At 47.3% G+C, this 22,244-nt stretch overlaps 1 pseudogene; it reads left to right on the forward strand.

Moving 5' to 3' along the window:
* The window catches only part of LOC133243955 (liprin-alpha-1-like), a 38,435-nt pseudogene that overhangs the window by 10,418 nt on the left and 5,773 nt on the right, over window positions 1-22,244 (forward strand).

Genomic DNA, 22,244 nt, shown 5'->3' on the forward strand with positions numbered 1-22,244 from the left:
GGGATCTAACCAAATGCATGCTGATTTTTTAGCTAGATTAGAAACTGCTATTTCCCGTAGTGTATTTGGAGAAGCCAAAAGGCAACTAGAGAAATTATTTGCTTTAAAACTCTCTCTCTCTTTAATATGGATTGCCTGTTTTGTAAGTCTGGAATTTTAATCTTTATCTTTGCTGAGAATAACTGCCTTGTAAGACAGTATATATGCCCACACCATGTTGATTAAAAGACCTTTAATTACTTGCAAATTACTTGAATTATGTGATAATGCAAATCAGGGATGTCAAAAAGCTATAGCTCCAATTCGTGAGAAAGGGACTATTATTGATTATTTGAAGGCTTGTCGCAATCTAGGATTAGAAACTCAAAAGATGCAAATGATAGTTGAAACAATAGCTGCTGCCTTAAGAAAGGGAAATAAAGGATGCTTTACACGTGGAAATAAGAACCATTTAAAAAGGGATGGCCCTAAGAAAGCTTAAAAAAAAAAAAGAAAAGAAAAATATATAAAGATAAAAAACCTCCAAAAATCTGCCATCGCTACAGTAGAGGAATGCATTGGGCCAAAGATTGTAAGTCTAAATCTGACATTGAAAGAAAACCTATTCCAGAAAACTGCAAGCAGGGACCCCCCCACCACGTCCCCGTCAACAAAAACCTGAGACAAATTCCATCTTTTACCTGAAACCTTCAACATCTGGCAGTGCTGCCATCGATGGTATACCAGCTTTGTTTTTAGATACTATGAAGTTAATGAGCTCTATTTAAATTCAAATTCACGTGAACTGAAAAATATTAAATATATATAATTATTTAAATATAATTTAAATATAATTGTTTGCTAATCTAATTAAGACATGTCTTAAGTCATCAGCATTGTATAATACTTTTATTATGCCTAGGTTTAAGGTAAACTAAATTTGTCAACAAAAAGGTAACTCTTTATACATATATATATATATATATATATATATATATATAAATGAGGTAAAAACTTTTAGATAAACTCTATTAAAAGTAATTATATTTTTAATAGAATAATCTATTATTATAATCTTATTATAATCTAAAATAGTCTCAGGATTGGAATAACTTAAATTTCTAGAGTTGTACTAAACTAAATAATAAAAGTTTATTAAATAGCTAGGTCAGTTCCAAATAAAATAAGATTTTAAAACATTAATTACTAAACATTAACTTCCTCTTACAAAAAGTTTTTCTTACAGAAAAACTAAAGAGATTTTAAACTTAATAAATATATTTTATAATGTATAATATATTGATATATTCACCAATCTATAAAATGCTAATATACAAGACACTTCATAGTTGCTAAGGAAAAGTGAGATATATGCTTTTAATAAAAAGATGTAAGATATGACATACTCAGATATACATTCCACATTTTCCCTGGGGGCCACTGCTCATTTAACAAACAATATAATTATTAAGATAACTTGGAAGAATGACGAGCCTATTTGGACAGAGCAATGGCCTCTCACGAAAGAGAAATTACAGGCAGCTAAGGAACTTATAGATGCACAACTAGAATTAAAACATATTGAAGAATCTTGTTCTCCTTGAAACTCTCCTATTTTTGTCATTAAAAAAAAAAAAAAAAACTAACAAATGGTGTCTGCTAACAGACCTTAGAAAAGTTAGTGCGTCTATGAAACCTATGGGTGCATTGCAAGCAGGACAAGATTGCTTTTTTAATATACCTTTACAACCTTTAGACCAAGAGAGATTCGCTTTCTCTCTTTCTTATCCTAATCACATTAGACCTCCTAAACGGTACCAATAGACTGTACTGCCACAAGAGATGATGAATTCTCCCACCATGTGTCAGTACTATGTAGCCAAAATCCTTGAGCCTGTGAGAAAGCAATTTCCTAACTTTCTTGTTATTCAGTATATGGATGATATATTGTTTTCGGCTCCATCTATCTTAAACACTGAACACATGTTTGATATAGCTCAACTATGCTTTAAAACCTCTAGATTAATCATTGCCCCTGAAAAAATTCAAACCTCTACACCTTACTATTACTTGGGGTTAGTTGTTAATAGGCAACGCATTACTCCCCAACTAACTCAGCTCTGTGCTGATAAATTATCAACCTTAAATGATTTTCAAAAGCTCTTAGGTGATATTAATTGGATTAGACCTTCTTTAGGCATTGCTAATTATCAACTGAATAACCTATTTAGTACTTTAAAAGGAGATCCTGACTTAAATAGCCCTCGTTCACTTTCTCAAGAGGCACGAGAAGAACTCTGTTTGGTGCAAAATAAATTACAAAAACAATTTCTTACTCATATCAAAATAGATTTACCTCTAGAATTGTTTATACTCCCCTCTCATTCTCCCACATGACTTATTGCCCAACAAGAACGCCCAGTAAAATGGATCTATACCCGTTTTATGGAAATAAAGTCACTTACACCCAACCTTGATTTAATTGCTCTAATCATTATCAATGGAAGAATTAGAACTAAAACTCTAATTGGCTCCGATCCTCATAAAATTGTAATACCTATCAATAAATACATATTACAGGTATTCCTTATAATCCACAGACACGAGACATAGTCAAAACAAACACATCACACACTAAAGTTACAAATAAAAAAATTTTTTAAAGGGGAATACACAGGTACACTACTGTCTTCCTTATCTAAAGCAGACTTTACTAGGTTCTAACATATTTTCTAAACCTATAACTATTGTTAATACAGCTTTATTTGTTTTAAATTCTTTAACCTCTTCTTAAGATTCGACCCAAGGGGGCCCCCGGCATTCAAAATGGAGATGAAACAAGAACCCCAGGAAGAAGAAATTCCAATACGGGCTATGTCTGCTCCAAAGATCTCCAGAAAGCACTGCCCTCGGAGGCATCACCCCGATGATCTCCTCACTTGGAGACAAATAAAAACCCTACTAATCAAGCTGAAATTTTGGTCTCTCAACAGGGGTTGCCTCCGAGTCCTGAATACATTCTTCTGGCAATGCTCAGTCTTTTGGCCTATACCTCCCCCTGCTCAAGCTCAGACTAACACCCAACCCCCCTCTATTACAGGGGGTCGAATGGATGGAGAGAGAACCAATCATTTCAACTAATGACCCTATACATATGCTTTCTCCCTAGTACATGAAAGGGCCCTCACACCCTGGGCAGGAAAGAAAACTCATTAATATTTCTTTAGGCTATGAAGTCCTTCCCTTGTGCATGGGCCCAGCAAAATTGTGCATAAATGTTAGCCGACAAATTTGGGCTGACAAATTTGGGCTTTCGTCCTGCCTCCAAAAGAAGACTTTCAGACGCTGCTTGGATTATTTACTGCCCTATCTTTGTCTGTAAACCATGTTTATACTACTGAAACTTTAGGGAAAGAGTTAGGGAAAGAACAAAGAACTTTATGCAAAGGCTTTACTTATAAAAACTTTACTTATACTCCCATTCCTTGGGACAAAGGTCAAACCAAATCAAGAAAATCAATGTTTGTGGCTAATCATACAGTTGTTGATTGGGGACCCCATGGTATGTGGTTATCTGACTGCTTAGATGATATTAACAACACTGTGTGTGATATGGAAGGTCACTGACACTACAGTGGAACATTACTATAACAAAGGACTTCTTGAGTGGCTTGACCGTGGATTAGCCCCACCTCCTCCTAAGATCGTCCTCAATAAACAGAGTGGGCCTGACCAATGGGCCATTTGGAAACTTGATGTGAGCATCAGAGCACAGAAGAACTTGGAACTTGGACCGGACATTTCATAGGGACCAGTCGTCATAGTAACTATTTCTTTCCCTACAATCAGTCATATTTTATACAGGCCTATGTCCCACTTCCTTTTGTTATAGCCGTAGAAAATTTACAATTTAATAAGACTTTTACGTTCTGTATCTTGTATTAATTGCAAACTATATACTTGTATTAACTCCTCTATTTCTTTAAGCTACTCAATTTTGTGTTATTCCTGTTCACTCCAATCATAGTGCCTACAACTGGGAACAAATCAAATTTCATTTAAAAAATATACATGATAATGCCTCTCTGAATGTACAATTACTATAAAAGAAAATCTTTAAAACTTTTTCTAAAAATCTGCCCTCTGCCCCTAATTTGGAAACTTTAGCTGAACAAATTACCTGGGTTAGACCCACGAGGATGGTTTCAAAGTATTACCCACAGTATCGGGTCTGGAACTGTAGCTTTGGTGATTGTCTTGATAATTATATTTGTTGTTTACCGTCGCCTTTCTATAAGGTTGGTTAATACTCACCAAACTCATTTGGTCAAGACCTTTTTTTAAAAAAATATATAATAAAATAGAGGGAATTGTCAGGAAGCATTTAACAGGAGGCTTCCTGTGTGCTGTTTTGGAACTGTCAGGAATTCTCTGCTCCTTTTTAATTCCTGAAGAGGAGAGGCAAGCCTCTCCCATGGGCTAAAGAATCCAGGCATTTCCTTCATTAGTTTTTCTATACGGTGATAAGTACCCTCTTCCTTCCTGTGAACCATACGGTAAAAGTGATTGTATACAACTCTCTCTCCCTTTAATATGGATCACCTATGTTTTGTAAGTCTGGAATTTTAATCTTTATCTTTGCTGAGAATAACTACCTTGTAAGACAGTATATATGCCCACACCATGTTGATTAAAACACCTTTGCTCCATCAGAGCTCTAGTCCCCATGTATCTCTCTCTCTCTCTCTCTCTCTCTCATTTTTAGGCTGATCCCTTGGAGTGCAGAGGCTCTCTGAGTACACTTTCCTACCCGGGCTTCTAAGACCCTCTCGAGAAGGTGCTCTCCATCTTCACTCCATCGAGAAGGCACCTGAGGCCTCTGTGAACAGAGCAAGTCCCATCTCAGGGGCTTTATTGGCTTGCTGCATAAATCAAGGAATATCAGCCTCTCTCTCTCCTTTACCTTCTTATCATCGACTCTAGACCACCAGGTTCCAGTCCATTAAAGGACTTCAACAAGGTGAGAGCAGCCAGGGACTACGCCCATCGGATTGGCCCTCACCCAGTGAAGCGTTGGGGTTGTGTTTCATTTTGTTAGCATAGTTGTGGGCCCTGCTGGCCAGGGCATTTTGGCCTTAGTGGGCAGGATCGACCCCAGCAGTTTACCTTGTAAGAGGTTATGCAGGTGCTGCTTGGAGGATGGGCGGGGGCCCCACAAGAAGGGAAACACTGGCTGGAGGAGTCACGGGGGCACGTGGACTGAGCTATCAAGTCAGTCCTTGAAGCAGAAAGGCTAAGCCCCTTAACGTCTCCCTTCTTCCAAAGAAAGAATACACTGGCTGGAGGAGTCTCTGGGGCATGAGGATCGAGCTAGAGAGTCAGTCCTTGAAGTAGAAAGGCTAAGCCCGTTAATGTCTCCCATCTTACAAACCACAGAGCAATGTGTCCAGTATTTTAATGGTGGGTACCTACTGCTTACGTGTATGACATACACCGTAATAGTTTCACATGTCTACTACATGCCTCTTACAAGTGCTAGGCACTGTTCTGGGTGCTGGACACTCAGTATGTAGTAGGGGATACGTAGTCCAGGATCTTTCTATTTCTGCAAAGAAAAATAGAAGAACGAAAGACTCCATGTGGTTCAGCTTGAGCAAGTTCACCATGTGGATGGCCCCACGTGCATGTAAATTGTGGTAAAATACATATAACATAAATTTAACATTTTAACCAGTTGACTGAATGACTGGGTGGCTTCACTGGAGTCAGGCTAACAGATGGCCTTGGGGTGCCACCCGCCTTTGTCCCAGAGGAACACTCCAAAGCTTGGTGGCCTTGTAGACCTTCCCTTTATTCTTCACTCTCCCCAGTGGCTCTAGGTCATTGGTCTGTGTGTCATTTAAGAATCTCTTTATCCACTTTGTTGTTAGGTTTATGTTTTGGAAAGCTTCTCAGACATCCCTGGGTCTTAGAAGGCAGGCTTGGATTCCGGGTTCTCCGCTGCCACGTGCCTGCCAGGTCGAGGTGGAGGCCAAAGGCCAGTCTGAGTTGTGGTCGTCTGTGAGGTCTTGGGATCAGTGGACCCCCTCTTCTCTGGAGGGGCAAGGAGATCCTTTGTGTGGAGCCTGGAGAGACTTGACAGGGTCAGTCTTCACAGTCTCACTCTCTTTTTAATTTAAGTTTGCATTTAGTTTCTCATTTAACTGTTTTCTAGGAGTTTCCAACTCCTAGTGTAAAACTCAAAATATGCAGGGAGCAGCTTCTTAAAAAAGAAGAAGAAATTACTGAACTGAAAGGGGAAAGAAGCAAAACCAGGGTCAGTACGGGGATTCTCACGTGTTGACATTTGCCCCATGTGGGTCACCACTAGCCTCCGTGTTGCTGTCTTTAAACTCTGTCTGATTTTCAAGTCATTCTTCACATCTTCCCACTGAGAAGACCAGGGTGGATCAGTTCGTGGTTCTCATACGTTACTTCAAATTTATGATGAGAGCTAATGTAATTTTAGTACATTTGAGAGGGGAGTTCTCAACTTACATTTTTGTCCATGCTACACTTTGTGTGGGATCTTCGTTCCCCAATCAGGGATTAAAACCCATGACCCTGCAAAAGGGTGGAGTCTTAACTACTGGGCCACTGGGGAAGTCCACTCTTAACTTTAGACTGAACTGGCAGGACTCCAACGTGCCGTAGCGTGTTTCCAGCTGTAGCGTGAGTCTGAAAGGAGTTATCGGCCCTGAAGTCAAGCATGAGGTTGAAAGTGCTCCTTTGGCCCTGCCCTGAAGCTGCTGTTGGTGCACCTGGGGTTACTGGTTGCCCGGTACGTGCCATCCCTCCAGATTGTGGCAGGCCAAGCAGCAGGCACAGTCCCCAGCTAGCATGACCAGAGAGGTGGAGGTGCTCAGGGCACTGAAATTGCTGTTTGAGCACCACAAGGCCCTGGACGAGAAGGTACCAGCCACCCATCCGTCCTGGATTTGTACACTTAGTGCCTTGTTTTGACCTCACCGATTGCCTGGAAGTGCTGTGTTCCTTCCCTCTCAAAACAAGGCTAAGGCTTCCTTTCCCCCTTAGAGACCCTCCTACGGCTCTCTAAGCCACGAGGAAGACCTGACTAAGGTGATTGCACTCAGGAAGTCATAGACAAGCAGTCACAGGAGGAGAGCCAGTTGAAGGAGCGCCTGGCAGCCCTCTCTTTCCACGTTACAGAGCTGGAGGAGGACCTGGACATGGCCAGGAAGGATCTCCTCAAGTCTGAGGATGTGAACACGAAACTGCAGTGGGACATCCGTGAAGTGAGTGACGGCAGTCGTGTCTGTTGTCCTGAGGTGGAATGTGGGTTTCTTGTTCTCCCGGGGATCTCAGCCTTGGGATGGCTGCGTGAGTAAGAGCAGAGCACTGGAGAGACCACAACTGGCTGCCTCCCCACCTCTGTGTCGAGGTCTCTGGAGTAGAAGAGGCCTGGTCCAGGCAGTCCATTGGCAGTGGACAAACATGAGGGCAGCCCTGGTGCTGTGCTGCACCCTGGGTGTGGACTCCTTCTTAACACAAGTTCTAGGGGGCCCATTGTGCTCCTTTTGTAAAAATTCATTCATCCATTCATTCATTTATTGGTGTATAGTGGCTTTACACTGCTATGTCAATTTCTAATGTACAGCAAAGTGAATCAGTCATATATCTATCTATCTATCTATGTATCTGCCTCTCTTTTAGATTTCCTGCCCATTTACTTCACCACAGAGCACTGAGTAGACTTCCCTGTGCTGTACACTAGGTCCTTATTCATTGACTTTATGTGTAGTATCAGTACTGTATATATGTCAACCCCAGTCTCCCAGTTCATCCCCGCTTCCACCTGCCTGTTGAATGCTGAAATTTCCTCCTGATTCCCTCAGACGAGTCTGGTGACATCTGTGGAGCCCGTTCTCTCAGAGAGATGGGAGCATGCTGTGTGGGCTCTGCTGAGGCAGCTTGCCTGGCCATCTTCTCTAGTTTTCTGAGGTTCCGCTCCTTGAAGGGATGTGACAGTGATACCAGCAGTCAGACAAGTCGAGTGGTGTTTGCTCACCCTCAGATCCTCAGGCCCAAGCTGTGTGACCATGTGGAATCATGATGTTTCTGGCGGTCGTGTCTGTGGGGCTCATGATTTATGAGAAACATCCTGGGGATGTGGCACTGCTACGGGAATCGTCCCCACTGCCAGCCAGCCAGCCAGTCCGCCACCCTGTCCTTCTGGTGGGAAAGTGTTGCCCCGCATTGCCGGTGGGCACTGGCTGGGGATGGAGAGTTGGGCCGGGGTTGTGCTGGCGTGGCTCTTGGGAGCATTGCCCAGAGCTCAGTGAGCAGCTGAGGGGCCGACCGTTGGTGGGTGGCAGGCGGTGTCGGGTGCTCACAGACCCTCCCAGAGCAGGGTCACTAACAACCGCCAGGGGGCGCCCTTCAGCCTGTGATCTTCCTCTCCAGGCTTGGTTTCTCCTCCCTCCTGGCATCTCTGCTGTTCGTCAACGGTTGGCCTTGTAGTCCGACCTTTTGTCTTCCGGAAGCTCTGCCACTAAGGAGGCTAAATGGTTCTAACTTCCTTCCCAGCTTAGGAAGGTAGAATGTGTGCCTCGCGTGTCCCGCACTTGGGGCTGCCTGCTGCCTGCGCTGGCTTGCCACAGGCAGTCCGAGGAGTGGGTGCAGCAGCCGCGTTTGCGGGGCCCGGGGCAGGGGGGAGCATGTCTCCTCTCATGAGCCGGTCACCAGCACCCTCTGTGAGCCACGCGTCACACACAAAGCTGCACAGGCTGCGTGAGTAGGCATGTGGGCATGCCCCCCACGAACCTGGGGCCTGTGGTCCACACAGAGCATGGTCCTCTTGCCGCCCCTGTGGTCACAGCCCGCGTGCCGTCAGGGTCGTTGCAAGCGGAGCTGATGCTGTTCTTGGCCGACAAGAGGGAGAGAGTCATGGCAGCATCGAGAATAGGCTGTGCCAGATGGAGGCCCAACTGGAGGAGAAGAACAAGGAGCTGCAGCGGGTGCCTGTGCTGACGGGGAGGCAGCGTCTGGGCAAGAGACATGGCTTGGGTGGGGGCCAGCGCTGCCTTTCTCCGCTGCTCCCTTCTTTGCCGCCGAGTGTGTGCATGTGTGGCCCCATCTGCTGATCCGGGCACCCACCTCCTTGGGAGCAGGGCCAGAGGTGGTCACCCATAGGCAGTGGGCAGGGGCCAGGGCGTCCCCACGTTCAAAGAGGCTGCTTGTTGCTCTGACCAGCCAGTCCGGAAGCTGCTTGGGATACAGGTGGACCTCATGACTGCCCCTTAGACAAACCTGGGGGTGCCAGCCCGGGGCCCATGAAATTGAAGGCATGGCGCCCAGGTGTGGAGCCTGCTTGCCTCGGACGTGGCGCTGGAGTCCCACATGCAAAACTGCTGGTCCAGACACTGTGTGTGTAGGATGGCTGCTCCTAGGCAGGAGGAGAACCGTAGTTGTGCTTTGACAGAAGGCGTGTCAGGAAAGGGTGATGGTGGAGGCTCGCATCACCGAGTCCTGAGAGAGGTTTCCCGGAAAGGTTGGCCACACGGCGATACAGACCATTCAGAAAATGGAGTGGGGAATCCCAGGTCCAGCCTCATGTGTCAGTACTGTCCCCACTATGCCTGTGTTCTTGGGCCTGGACTGCAGAGCCTCAAAGACGGGCTCCCAGGGGGCAGTGGTTCTGACTCCCATTGTGAGACCTGTGGTGAGGCGCCCTCCGTGCTTAGGCAGAGAGCTCAATGGCTCCCGATCAGGGGTGCTCTTCCTTACTTTCAGAACTGCTGTTCAGAGGCAGTTGAGATCAGGATGCTGATTATGATTAAGCCAATTCAAAGTCAACTTTTGTTTTGCTTTAAAAATCTTTGAATGCTGATGCCTTATTGTGGAAGCTGTGACAGGTTTTATTTCCTTGGGCTCAAAATCACTGCAGACGGTGACTGCAGCCATGACATTAAAAAATGCTTGCTCCTTGGAAAGCTATGACAAACATAGACAGCATATTGAAAAGTAGAGACATCACTTTGCCAACAAAGATCCATACAGTCAAAGCTATGGTTTTTCCAGTAGTCACGGATGGGTGTGAGAATTGGACCATAAAGAAGGCTGAGCCCTGAAGAACTGATGCTTTTGAATTGTGTTGCTGGAGAAGACTCTGTTCTAACAGAAAATAAACTGTTTTTAAATGTATTACAATGGAAAATTTCAAACATGAACAAAAGTGGATGGAGTAGTATAATAAATACCCATGACCCGTCAATTAGTCTCAGCAATTTTTAACACAAAGCCAATCTCAAATAGATCATTCTTCTGTCTTGTCTCCATTTTTTTTTTTATACAGTAGGTTCTAAAAGAGCTTTTTAAACCTTGAAATTGATGCTTATTTTATAAAACACAGCCTTGCCAACTTTGTTATTACATTTGAAAAATGCTTGAGGTAATTATTTCCAGTTTTTTAATATGAATTTTCATATTGGAAAAGACCCTGATGCTGGGAAACATTGAAGGCAGGAAGAGAGTGGATGACAGAGGATGAGATGGTTGGATGGCATCACCAACTCAATGGACATGAGTTTGAGCAGATGCTTAGCAAAAGTCGAGTTACATTTTCCTTATGGTAATCCACTGCTGTAACACGTATAGCACTTCCGGTTTTGAACACTGAATGTATTTGCATTATAGTTGAATTTAGAGTGTGTGGCCATTATGTGTGGTTCAGAATTCTGAGTAGTCCTTTCTGGGATTACCCGAAAGCTGAGACAAAGCGTGAGCCTTTCACGTGGACTGTGCTGTGCGTCAGAAAGGTAATACGAGCCACCTACACAATCTAAAATTTCCTAAACCCAACGGGCTACTTGACATCCTTCTTTCACTGCAAGTCTTGAAATCTTCTGTGTGATTTCCACATCGAGTGTTGCACCAGCCTGTCTCACGTGCTCAGGGGCTGCACAAGGTGAGTGAATGCCATGGCCGACAGCACAGAGCTGCCAGGTTGAGTCGAGTGACTCGGAAACTTGGCCCGTTTGACTTGTTTTACCCCATGAGGAAGTGAAGTGGGCTGTAGAGGAATGAATGTGAGGAATGCCCAGGAATGCAGGTGAGCTCCATGGAGACCATTTAAAGCAATGAGAGGAGTGAGGACAATAGAGTGAGTCTTGTCCCCCTGACCTGAACCCCCGCCTGAAGCCCAGCTTCTCTCTACAGACTTCATCGTTGTTAATGGCTTGCCATGTTTCCTCCAGAGAAACCTTTTCTACACCTGAGATGGAACTTCCTCCTCATTACGGTTTATGGGTGAATATTGTTCTGAGTGTTTATATTTTCTAGGGACTCTTAGAGAACATTTTCTCAGATTTAAAATGTTTGGAGTTGATACCTACTCATGTAACCTGTTCTGCACATTTTGGTGCAAGTCATTTTACATCAGGAAAGCAAGCGGTGCAGGCTGTGTCATTCGCTGTTTCTTACGACCAGCTGATTGTAAACCTGGAAACCCTGAGAGCCGAACTGGACCAGATGAGAGTGCGAGGGGCTCCCTTCCACTATGGGTAAGCTGCTTCCCCGGGCAGCTCCCCTCAGCGCTGTTGAGTGTGACAAGGGCCTGTCTGATGTGTGGACAGTAAGACTGGGTGTTGCTCATGGTCGCACATAAGGAGCCTGTAGCTTCGTGGCCAGCGAGAGGGAAGAGACAAGCATCATTCCTTAGGGTCACACTTGGTACCATGGAGTGGTAGTCACAGTATTGACAACACTCAAAACCAGAGGCAGATATTTGGAAGTGTGGGGGCGACCAGTTGATATTTGGGCGTATTCATGTGAGAGGCCTGACAGACTGTGACACTGATGTTTCTGAAGAGTCGCAGAAGGTTAATGACCTGTAGTCTTTTTTATGTGAGTGGAGACTGAGACATGACTTGCTGTTGACTGCAGTGGGAGGAATCACCTGGCTTGTGAATGAGGCCAGCAGATTACTGAGCATCCTGATTTTTTCTTACTCATTGTTCTAGGGGTGGTAATTCTCATTAAGTATTTAAATGTTTCTTCAGGGAAAATGGTCACAAGTGAGAGAGAAACTTTAGCAAAGGTCATTAAGTGCTTAACTGGTGACATTCATTCATCTGTAGGAAATCGACTACTGATTGAAGCCTGACTTAGGAGACAGTTTGGAGCCCATACGCATATTTCTGTGTTTGGGTACTTAGGGGATCCTCACAGTCCAGGGACCCAACCCAGCCTTCTTCTAGAGTAAGGGGATATCATTTGAGACAAAGGCAGAGCCAGAAATTGGCAGGTGGAGTCCAAAACCACAGTGGGTGGAGTTCAAGGAGAGCAGGTGCCCTGCAGAACGGATAGGGGACATGGCTGGACTTGCTGGTAGAGCTCCCCCAAGGTGAGAGGCTGGTTCTGTCAGAAGTGGGGAACCCCTGCTCCCGGGGTGGACAAGGTAAGTGTGAGGCAGACTGTGTAGACAGTGGAGAAAGAGGAGGTGGACATGGCCTCCTGCTCTTGGGGGTTTTGGGGTAATGAGGAGGGCCCTGGTGCCAGGACCCAAGGCCTGGCATGGTTGGGGGGCTCAGATGGAGAAGCCTGGGGCCTGGTCACCAGTCCACTCTGTGTCAGTGAGTGTAAGAGACGAGAAGAGGAAGCAGCCGCGGGGCAGGAGGGCCCACTGTGCTCTGAAGACAGTGGGCCGCAGTGGCTTGTGCGAGGGAGAGGTGTCTCCAGGAGGCAGCTCTCGAGGGGTCACGGCAGTGACTTAGCAGCACAGGTGGGGTTTTGGAGTGGGGCTTGCGGGCACTGTGGGCTGGGTGGGGGGCACTATGCTGGCTCAGGAGAAAGGGAGTGGGGACTGAAAACCTGGCTCACAGGCAGGGCAGGCACGGCATATTTGGTGGGGCCTCCCAGAGGAATTGGTCACCTTATCTCTGAGACCTTCTCCCAGGGGATAGAGCTTCGGGTGACGAGGGGGAAAGAGATGGAGGCTGCACCCCGCAAGGGGACAGGGAGGTGATGGTTGTGGGCGACACAACCTGGAGGCCTCTGTGGCCCTCAGAGGACCCTCGAGGGTCTGCAGTCCACAGTGGGACTGTGTCCTACCCCCTACCCAGTTCCCAAGTGTGTTCTGGCCCCAGGCCTTTGGGTGGAAGTGGAGCAGAGAAGGGAGCAGTTCTGTCAGGAGGGAGGGGAGACAGGAGGGAAGACAGGTGTGGCTCCGGGAGATTCCAGACTTCCATTTCCTGTGCAACACAGTGTTCGTCGCAAAACCGTCGAGCAGAGCAGCGTGTGACCCCGAGCAGGCTGAGCTGGTGGCTGGCCCTGGCCACTCTGCAGACGTATGGGGTGTTCTATCCTCAGAAGAGGGCCCTGTCTCCCAGGTTTAGGGACTCCTGCACGTGAAGGCACCACCCTCTTCCCAGGGACAAGACTGAGCAGAGCCCGGGCAGTCCTGCAGTGCAGGTGGCTCACAGTCAAGTCGGGGCCACCCTGCCTCTCAGCAGGCCCCTGCTGAGTGAGCTCCTGGTACCTGCAGGCCCAGGTCTTAGTGCTCAGGGCCTGAGCATCTGTGCTGGGCCTAGTTCAGCCCAGAGTCCAGTGACACGCTCACCTCTGTTTTAATGGGAGACACCAGTGGTGCTCAGCTCCGAGCTGTGGGTCCGAGGCCTTTCTGCTGCAGGTTGTCTGCGACACCTTTAAAAACAATGAGAGCGGTGCAGACAGTGTTCCAGGCAGACCGGTGATTGTGATCCACGGACTTCACATGGGAGAGGGAGGTCAGAGCAGGTCCGGGCCGAAGGGGAGCTGGGGTGCCAAGGGGAAGCAGAGCAGGTGCAGGCCCCGCCCTGGGACCTGAGAGTGGGCTCCAGGGGGACCCTGGACGCCCCAGCCCCAGACAGCTGATCCTGTCCTAGTCAGCTCCACACCCTCATGTCAGCACTGCCTTCCCCACATATGGGAGTTTTCCAGCTGCTGGGGATGAGCCCTGAGTGTCTGCAGAGCAGCAGGCGGCCTGTTGCTGTTGGAGCCAGGAGGGCAGTGCCCTCCCGGGGGCCCTTTTGCTGTGAAATTGCCGATCTTCCAAATGGACAGTCTATTGCTCGACTGACAGAGTAAGCTCTCTTTTCTTCTAACAGCACTGCTGTTTGCCGTGTGTTTCAGCCGACCCCTCTTGGGTAGTGCCCCGGACCTCAGGTTCCCTGTGGCAGACCAGCTGGCAGACTACTCAGGAGATGGGGCAGTGCTGCGATGCCTCCAGAAAGGCTAGCTGGCAGCGCTGCACGATGAGCTGTCAGAGGCAAGGACCCTGCCGCCCCCTTCCTGTCTCTGGTGGGCACCTTGTGAGGCACCTGCCCCCTCACACTGTGGTCCTGAGGTGGGTTTGGAACAAAGCGCTGATAGGTCACTTTATGTCTTCCCATTTTCCTTTTTCTGGCTAAGAGTTTACTTTGAAGGCATGCTTTTTTTTTTTTCTTAAAATAACCAATTTGGATAACTTGTGGCCTACTGTGAGGCCCAGCATGGTACTAATTAGCACAGTTTTGAAATCATCTTATGAGTAAATGGATACACATATCCATCAGCTTATAGTGAGAAGAATTCTCATTGGAAGTTTAAGTGCCTTTATATGTTCACCTCATTCATGGCATGTATTTGTTCATACATGTCTGTGTTTTGACCTTCCATATCAGTGAGCAGTTAGTTTGGGCCAGACATGGTCAGAAGTAGGACTCCAGCAGTGAATTAAAAACCGTGTGTGTTCTTTATCCACTGCTATGTAACGAATCATTGCAAAGCTTAGTGACTTCCCAGGGAGCAGCTCACAGTCCACAGTGCCTGTGCATTGTAGCAGGCAGGCCTGGTTCAGGGCCTCCTGAGGGCACAGACACGGGAAGGCACCCCCAGGGCTGGATGGCAGGCTTTCAGACTCACCTGGCTGCTGGGGACAGGCCCAGGTCCCTGCCGTGTGGCTTTCCCATGGCCTGGCTTTCCTCAGAACACCCTCTGAGAGCGAAAGCCTGGGGTTTAGCCCGGGGCATTTTGCACCCTGGTCTCGAAGCCGCACACCTTCACTTCTGTTTGCGAGAGTGAGCTGCGAAGTCCTGCCTCGCTCAGGGGCTGAGCAGGAGTTGCCCCTTCTGCCTCTTGAAGGGAGGAGGATGGAAGAATTTGTGGACCCCTTTTTAAACCCACACAGCCTGTGGAACAATAATGAGCAGGGAAAGGAGACCAGAGTGCCCGAGTTGTCCAAGGAGAAAGGGACGATTGTGTGTGGGGTGGCCAGCAAGGTGACACCAGGAGGGTGACCTTGAACCAGAGACCCGGAGGCAGGAAGAGAAGTACCCACTTAGAGATAGAAAAAGGGTTGTGTCAACCAGCGGGGACAAGGGAGAGAGTGGGCCACATCAGGGAGGAGCCTGGGCTCAGGCCTGAGCAGCTTGAGGCCAGAGCCTGTTTCCTGAGGTGAGGAGGGCTGCCGGGACGGGGAGCTAAGAGCCGGGCCTCAGCCCTGTTGAGGTGGATGAGCCCATGGGGTGTCCCAGGGAACATGTCAGGAGAGCAGCTGAGTGTTCTGGCCTGCATCCGGGAGAGGACTCACTCAGCTCAGGGTGGACTTGGGGTTGTGGGCATACAGACGGCATTTAAAGCCACGAGCACAGTAAAGTCACCAGGCGGGTGCCAGTGGAGAGAGATGGGCTGCAAGGGTAGAGTTGTGGGGCACCCTGCATTCCAAGATTGAGAAGGGGTGCAAGGGACTGAGGAATAACCCCAGGGAGGGCAGGGCCTGGAGCCCAGGGAGAGACATGCTGCGGCGGGCGTGGGGGAGGGCAAGGAGGGGAGAGGGCTTAGTAACAAGGGTTCCTCGAACCCCCGGGGAGCTGCCCTGCAGGTTGGGACACACCCACCGCCTGCTGGCAGAGAGCTAGAGACCAGGCGGGAGGGGACCGTAGAGGCCACTCCCAGGGAGCTTTCAGAGACCCACAGTGGGTGCTGCAGGGAGCCCTGGAGGAGGAATCTGCTGGTTCCTCTTGTGCTATTGGAAGGCAAGAGAAGGGAGAGGACGTGCTGACCGGGCTGATGGGGGTGAACCCATACGCAGCTGGTTCACTGGAGCGGAGCAGGAATGATGGCAGGTGGGCCTGGAGCCAGCGAAGCGGGTAGCCCAGCCCTGGAGTGGGGTCGTGACAAAGACAGGAGGCGAGGGCACTGGCCACAGGGGACAGGGAGCCAGCAAGCCAGCACTTCGAGGCTGCCCCTCAGTTCCTTTGAGGTCATGTCTGGGAAAGAAGGCAGGACCTGGGTGACAGTGTGGCAGAGGGGACATTTGCAGAGAGAAGGGTGTGAGGTGTGAGAGCCGGAGGGCGGCACAGGGCCCCGCGGGCACGTCCCCCAGAATAGCCCAAGGGCCTGTGTCCCGAGAGGAGAGCTACGGGGGGCCTGGCCCTCCTGTCTCCTGGCTGCCTCTGCTCGCTCCTGTCTGTGGGTGTTCAGACCAGCCTGGGAAATGGAGGGCTGGAAGCCTGAGAGGATGGCACTCTCTGGTGAACTGGTACCAGAGATGACCGCTGATAGGGACCCAGCGGCTGCCGAGGTGAAGGGTTCTTTCTTCTTATTTTCCTCCAGCCTGGCTGATGGAGGCATGGACATATTTTTGTAATTTTCAGTTTCTGTCTCTGACTCCATCAGCCCACCCTTGTGAATAACCTCATAGGATTGCCTGCCGTCCTGGGTGTCACCAGGCCATCTAGGAACTGGATTTTCCCCCTGCCTGTTTCTTGAGTCCTGCTCGCTTAAGAGATGGCAGTGTCTCATGAGCATGGCCCATTTATCCACAGTCAGGGCTTCCATATAAAATTGGGTTCAGTTCCTGATAGACTTGAGCTGCTCTAAATGTCACTGACAAGACGTGGTCCTCTCATGCCCAGATGCAGATCCTGAAGGAGCAGGACTGGGAGCGCGTGCAGCAAGCCAGCGTGCTGGCTGAAGTGGCCCAGGCATTCGAGAGTGACGAGGGCGTGTCTGATGGGGAGGGCGACAGGGTCACCCTCTTCAGCTCGGTCACTCAGCTGTCGCCCAGTGGGCAGGCCGATGCCGAGACTCTGACTGTGATGCTGCAGGAGCAACTGGACACCATCAATGAAGAGATCCGGTGGGTGATCGCAAACTCGGCTCCCCAGAAACTCGGTTTCTCTGAGGAGCTGTCTTCTAGGGACGTCTGAGTGTTCCATAGTAAGAAACCTGACCTCAGGTCTGCTTCAAGAATTTTCAGTTTTGAGATTGCCCTTGACTATAGAGCTCGGTCAGCCAGGGCGTTCTGTCCACGGTGTGGTGTCAGCACTCTGTGGGGTGGTGTTGTGGGGTGCCCCCCTCAGCTCTGAGCCCCAAGGTGGGTGAGGTGCCGAGGCGGTGTCCCCTGTGGCCCGTGCACCCTCCTGTGTCCCTCGGAGCCTCCCACGTTCTGGTGAAAGGCCACCTGGGGAAAGCTGGGGTTTTGGGGTTGGCAACTTCCCACTCAGATCTGCATTTTCCTTTTTAACTTAATGCAGTATGAAGATTGGCTTGTTGTAAGACAGTGATCCAAGGACATGTGTTTGAGTTTTTCTCATCGCATCAGTATATTTAAGATGTTTTCTTTAGACACCGTCTTGGCAGTTATAACAATTTTCAAAACGGGATAGAATCCAAAGGCCTTCCTCATGGTGAGCAGGGGGCCTTTGGTCTGGGTGCAGCCAGGTGGCTGTTGGCCCCGAGGCCTGCCTGGTGCCACACGCACACAGATATGCCTGGGTCCCGAGTCCACATTCAGAGTGGCCGCAGGCCGGTGACCCTGCACAGTACCAGGCAGAGCTGCTGCTCAGGCTGTTCTCATCATGTCAGCCCAGGCCGAGGTGCCTGTTCCTGTCAGCCAAGTGCGGGGCTCCGGGGGAAAGGCAGGGGGTGAACGGGACAGCCAGCAAATGCAGGTGGTGTCGCCTGCCTATTTGACGCCAAGACAGACAGCTTTGTGGGCCGTGTTTGAGCACAGACGAGCTCAGAAAGATGGTCTTTCCACGTCCCTGCAGGAAATATGGAACGGTTATATATTAATATTTTTATTTTACAGCAAGTTGTCAGGTAAAAGTGATTTTTCCTTATGCGACAAGTTGACTTGATGTAAATGGTAAATTCTGTCCATCAACTTGTTATCAACAGTGAAAACCTTTCAAGATGTATGAGTAGAAGTGAAGCTGGAGAGTTTACTTCCTGTAAGAATCTTGTATTTTAATTTGAAAATCATTTTATTTGCATAATCGTGTATTTAAACTGCTATATAAAGTCATCCACCACACATTAGGGGAGAAGAGCAGAAACTGTGAATTCTAGGTTAATACAGCACATTGACATGAATCCAGAAACTCACACAAAGCTGGTGGAGAACTTCATCAAGTGATGCGTTTGTATATATACAACCTTAAAAAAAAAAAAAATGATCAACTCAGCACTTCATCTGGTCTGGAGACTTGTGTTTAGAAACTGCAGCTTGTTCATGAATTGCTGTTTTGATTATACAGAGTTCCCGATTCCCAGTGGAAAAGACTTGAGGCACTGACATGCATCTCTGCCCTGAGAGCAGGGGAGGTAAGGGTTGTCAACTTGAGGTATCTCCTCACAGAAAGAGAGTCGCCACCAGGGCCCCTTCAGAATGTTAGAGTAAATAAGTGAAATCAAGTGTGAATGATCAAGGACAGTTTGTAAGACTCAACACTAAGTTATTCTAAGTTTGAGAATATTCAAAAGAGGAAAAGTAGAATCTTTTGGCTGAGATGTTAATTGAGCAACTGTTTCTGGAATTTGCTTATCATGACACAGAATGCCAGCCCAAATTTATTGTCCAGACAGGTTCCTCTGCTGACAAAGGCAGGTGACGGGGTTTATTCTATTTTAGGTTGATCGAAGAAGAGAAGGAGAACACGGAGCAGCAGGCCGAGGATACTGAGAGCAGGGAGGGCAGGGGGAGCTTAGGCAGCCTCCGTCGTTTTAAATCAGTGAGCTCCCTCAACCTGCTTCCCGCGTCCTCGCATGCTGGCTCCTGCCTGCCCCTGCCCAAGCCCAGAAGGAGGCGGCACAGCCTGGCGCAGGAGTGAGACCGGCTGGGCATCATGACTCTGGTATGTGTCTGCCTCCTATCTGCTGCATCCCTCCCCCAGCACGCTGTTTTTTTGTTTGTTTCTTCTCTTTATACCCAGAAGAAAATCAGGTACATTTGCTACACTCAGAGGTCTAAAAGTTTTTAAACTGCTTAGTCTTTAATCATTCCACAATGACACAGCGACAAATTAGTCTTGATATTTGGACCACCAACTTAGCATGTCATCATGAACTCAGCCAGAGCCTGCCTCTGTAAAGTTGGGCCTGGCCTGTGCTGGGCACAGCAGCTACAGGGAGGTTTCTGTTCTCAGGGAGCAGACAGCTTCGTGAAAGTAACCATAGGCAGCTCTCATGGCGTGGGAAAGCCATGCAGCACATTTTCCATTGGGGATGCCTGGCTTCAGGGTGCATGGCATGCGGTGGGAACAAAACCAAGAATCTACACTGGTCTGCTTGCTGATGGACCTGGCCACGCACTCAGGCCAGCTCTGCATGTGAAACCAGGTTAAAAGCCCAGGGCCCCAGGGCCCCAGGGAAGATGTCGGGCTGCCTCACTTTTCCAAGTCTAAAACTGGGATGACAACCTAGGGCTTTTGGTGACAGAGTGTGCAGCTGTAAAGCACATGTTCCAGCTTTCTTGCATGTTTAGTTTAGGTGTTGTGAGTGCATTGCTATTTACCCCATGAAATCATGTGTACAACACTCTGCTTTGTAACTGGACTTGTATTATCTCTTTTTTCTGTTACCACCCATTTCATGTTAGCTGTGTTGTTAGTCAGCTTATAATTAAATTAACCGTGAATCATTTTAGCAGGCTGTGAAGTGGTAACTAGTCCATTTTGTGGTCTTTTGACACTGTTTTTATAATTTGCATCATTAGCTAATTAGTTGATATTTAAAATTCTTTGATGATTTCTCCGTGGTTTCATGCTTGATTTCTTTCTGAATATTTGGAAAAGAACAGTTCTGTATGTTTTCTTGCTGTTGGAGTTCTCTGACAGTGTCTGCTTTCATCATTGGTTTTGATTTCCTGTCTCATCCTGTTGTCTGCTTAGTCGTCATCAATCCAGACCCCCCCCCAGCCCCCGAGGCTGTAGTTTACCCATCCATCTTCCATCCCCCGTCCACCCACTTCCTCTGGTCATAGCAGTGCTGTGGTCCACAGCATGAGTCCCCTTAGTCGGGTTTGTGCTTTGTCTCCATGTCTCATTAAATGGTGTTTTTCCCCCATAGCAGTAATTTGAATTGGTTTATCACTATACAGTTACAGGAGAAGGCAATGGCAATCCACTCCAGTACTCTTGCCTGGAAAATCCCATGGACAGAGGAGCCTGGTAGGCTGCAGTCCATGGGGTCACACAGAGTCGGACAGGACTGAAGTGACTTAGCAGCAGCAGCATGAAGCTATAAGCATAATGTAGATGGATCCTAAACTACATATTATGTGTAATTCATAAATGAGATTGTGCTTACATAAAGAAATGATCCTCTTAAGTGTAGAATTAATGGACTTTTAGATATTCAGATGACATCACCCTTATGGCAGAAAGTGAAGACAAACTAGAAAGCCTCTTGATGAAAGTGAAAAAGGAGAGTGAAACAGTTGGCTTAAGGCTCACCATTCAGAAAACTAAGATCATGGCATCTGGTCCCATAACTTCATGGGAAATAGATGGGGAAACAGTGTCAGACTTTATTTTTTCGGCTCCAAAATCATGGCAGATGGTGACTGCAGCCATGAAATTAAAAAGACGCTTACTCTTTGGAAGGAAAGTTAATGACCAACCCAGATAGTGTATTAAAAAGCAGAGACATTACTTTTCCAACAAAGGTCCATCTAGTCAAGGCTATGGTTTTTCCAGTTGTCATGTATGGATATGAAAGTTGGACTGTGAAGAAAGCAGAGCACCGAAGAATTGATGCTTTTGAGTTGTGGTGTTGGAGAAGACTCTTGAGACTGAGTCCCTTGGACTACAAGGAGATGCAACCAGTCCATTCTAAAGGAGATCAGTCCTGGGTGTTGATGGAAGGACTGATGCTACAGCTGAAACTCCAGCACTTTGGCCACCTCAAGTGAAGAGCTGACTCTTTGGAAAAGACTCTGATGCTGGGAGGGATTGGGGGTAGGAGGAGAAGGGGACGACAGAGGATGAGATGGCTGGATGGCATCACCGACTTGATGGACATGAGTTTGGTTGAATCCTGAGAGTTGGTGATGGACAGGGGGGCCTGGCATGCTGCAATTCATGGGGTCACAAAGAATCAGACACGACTGAGGGACTGAACTGAACTGAACTGACACAATATCCTTTCTGTGTTGGTGCTTGTATTTAAGACTGTAAATCTCATCAGCTTTTGCACAGTTAATGTCTCTATTAGACTCGTTAAAAAAGTATCTTCTATGGTTAATAAAATGTAAAGACTGCACCTGCTATTATGCTAGCTTTCATTCTTACATATTTTCACAGGGAACTTGCTTTAATGAATTTATTTTAAGAAGTTTTAAATCAAATTCTATGTCAGGATTTTACACTAATGTCCAATAGGTGGTTAGATTTGTTAAATGTTAAACTAGGTATTATGGTAACTTCCTCATCAGTTAAATTACTAATTTAAAGTATAACATGTTTTTTAATAAGAGAAACTAACTTATAGAGAAATTTGGCTAAGAATAGACAACTGTTAAGGCCCTTTGTTGTACAGAATGCTGTGCTTTAATAAATCATGATGTTGTAATAGAATGGTATCTTCCTGAGCAATAATTTATAGTGTTTCTATAGTAAATCTTGAATAGCTTACTTAACTTCTGTGGTCAAAAAAAATGTTCTGCTTCCACTCACATGTTCTCTAAATCTTCATGTCACTTACATGTTTGCCATCATTTTTGCTTTACTGTATTTGCCTCTATGGATTCTTGAAATTTTAGTTTCAAAGTCGCAAAGAATCTGGTTTCTCTTCATTTCTTTGCATGCATTCATCAGCCTAGTGATTTAAGGAAGCAGCATTGAAAGGTAAACTATTTAGTAATGTAGCAGACTTTTGTTTCTCTGTGAAGTATTAAAGAGTCCTTATTGTTTAACGTGAATGAACACTGTGTGGTTATGTCCTGGTGAATAATTGACGTTTTA

This window comes from Bos javanicus, unplaced genomic scaffold (genome assembly GCF_032452875.1).
Source record: "Bos javanicus breed banteng unplaced genomic scaffold, ARS-OSU_banteng_1.0 tig00001692_1, whole genome shotgun sequence".
Classification (NCBI taxonomy): domain Eukaryota; kingdom Metazoa; phylum Chordata; class Mammalia; order Artiodactyla; family Bovidae; genus Bos; species Bos javanicus.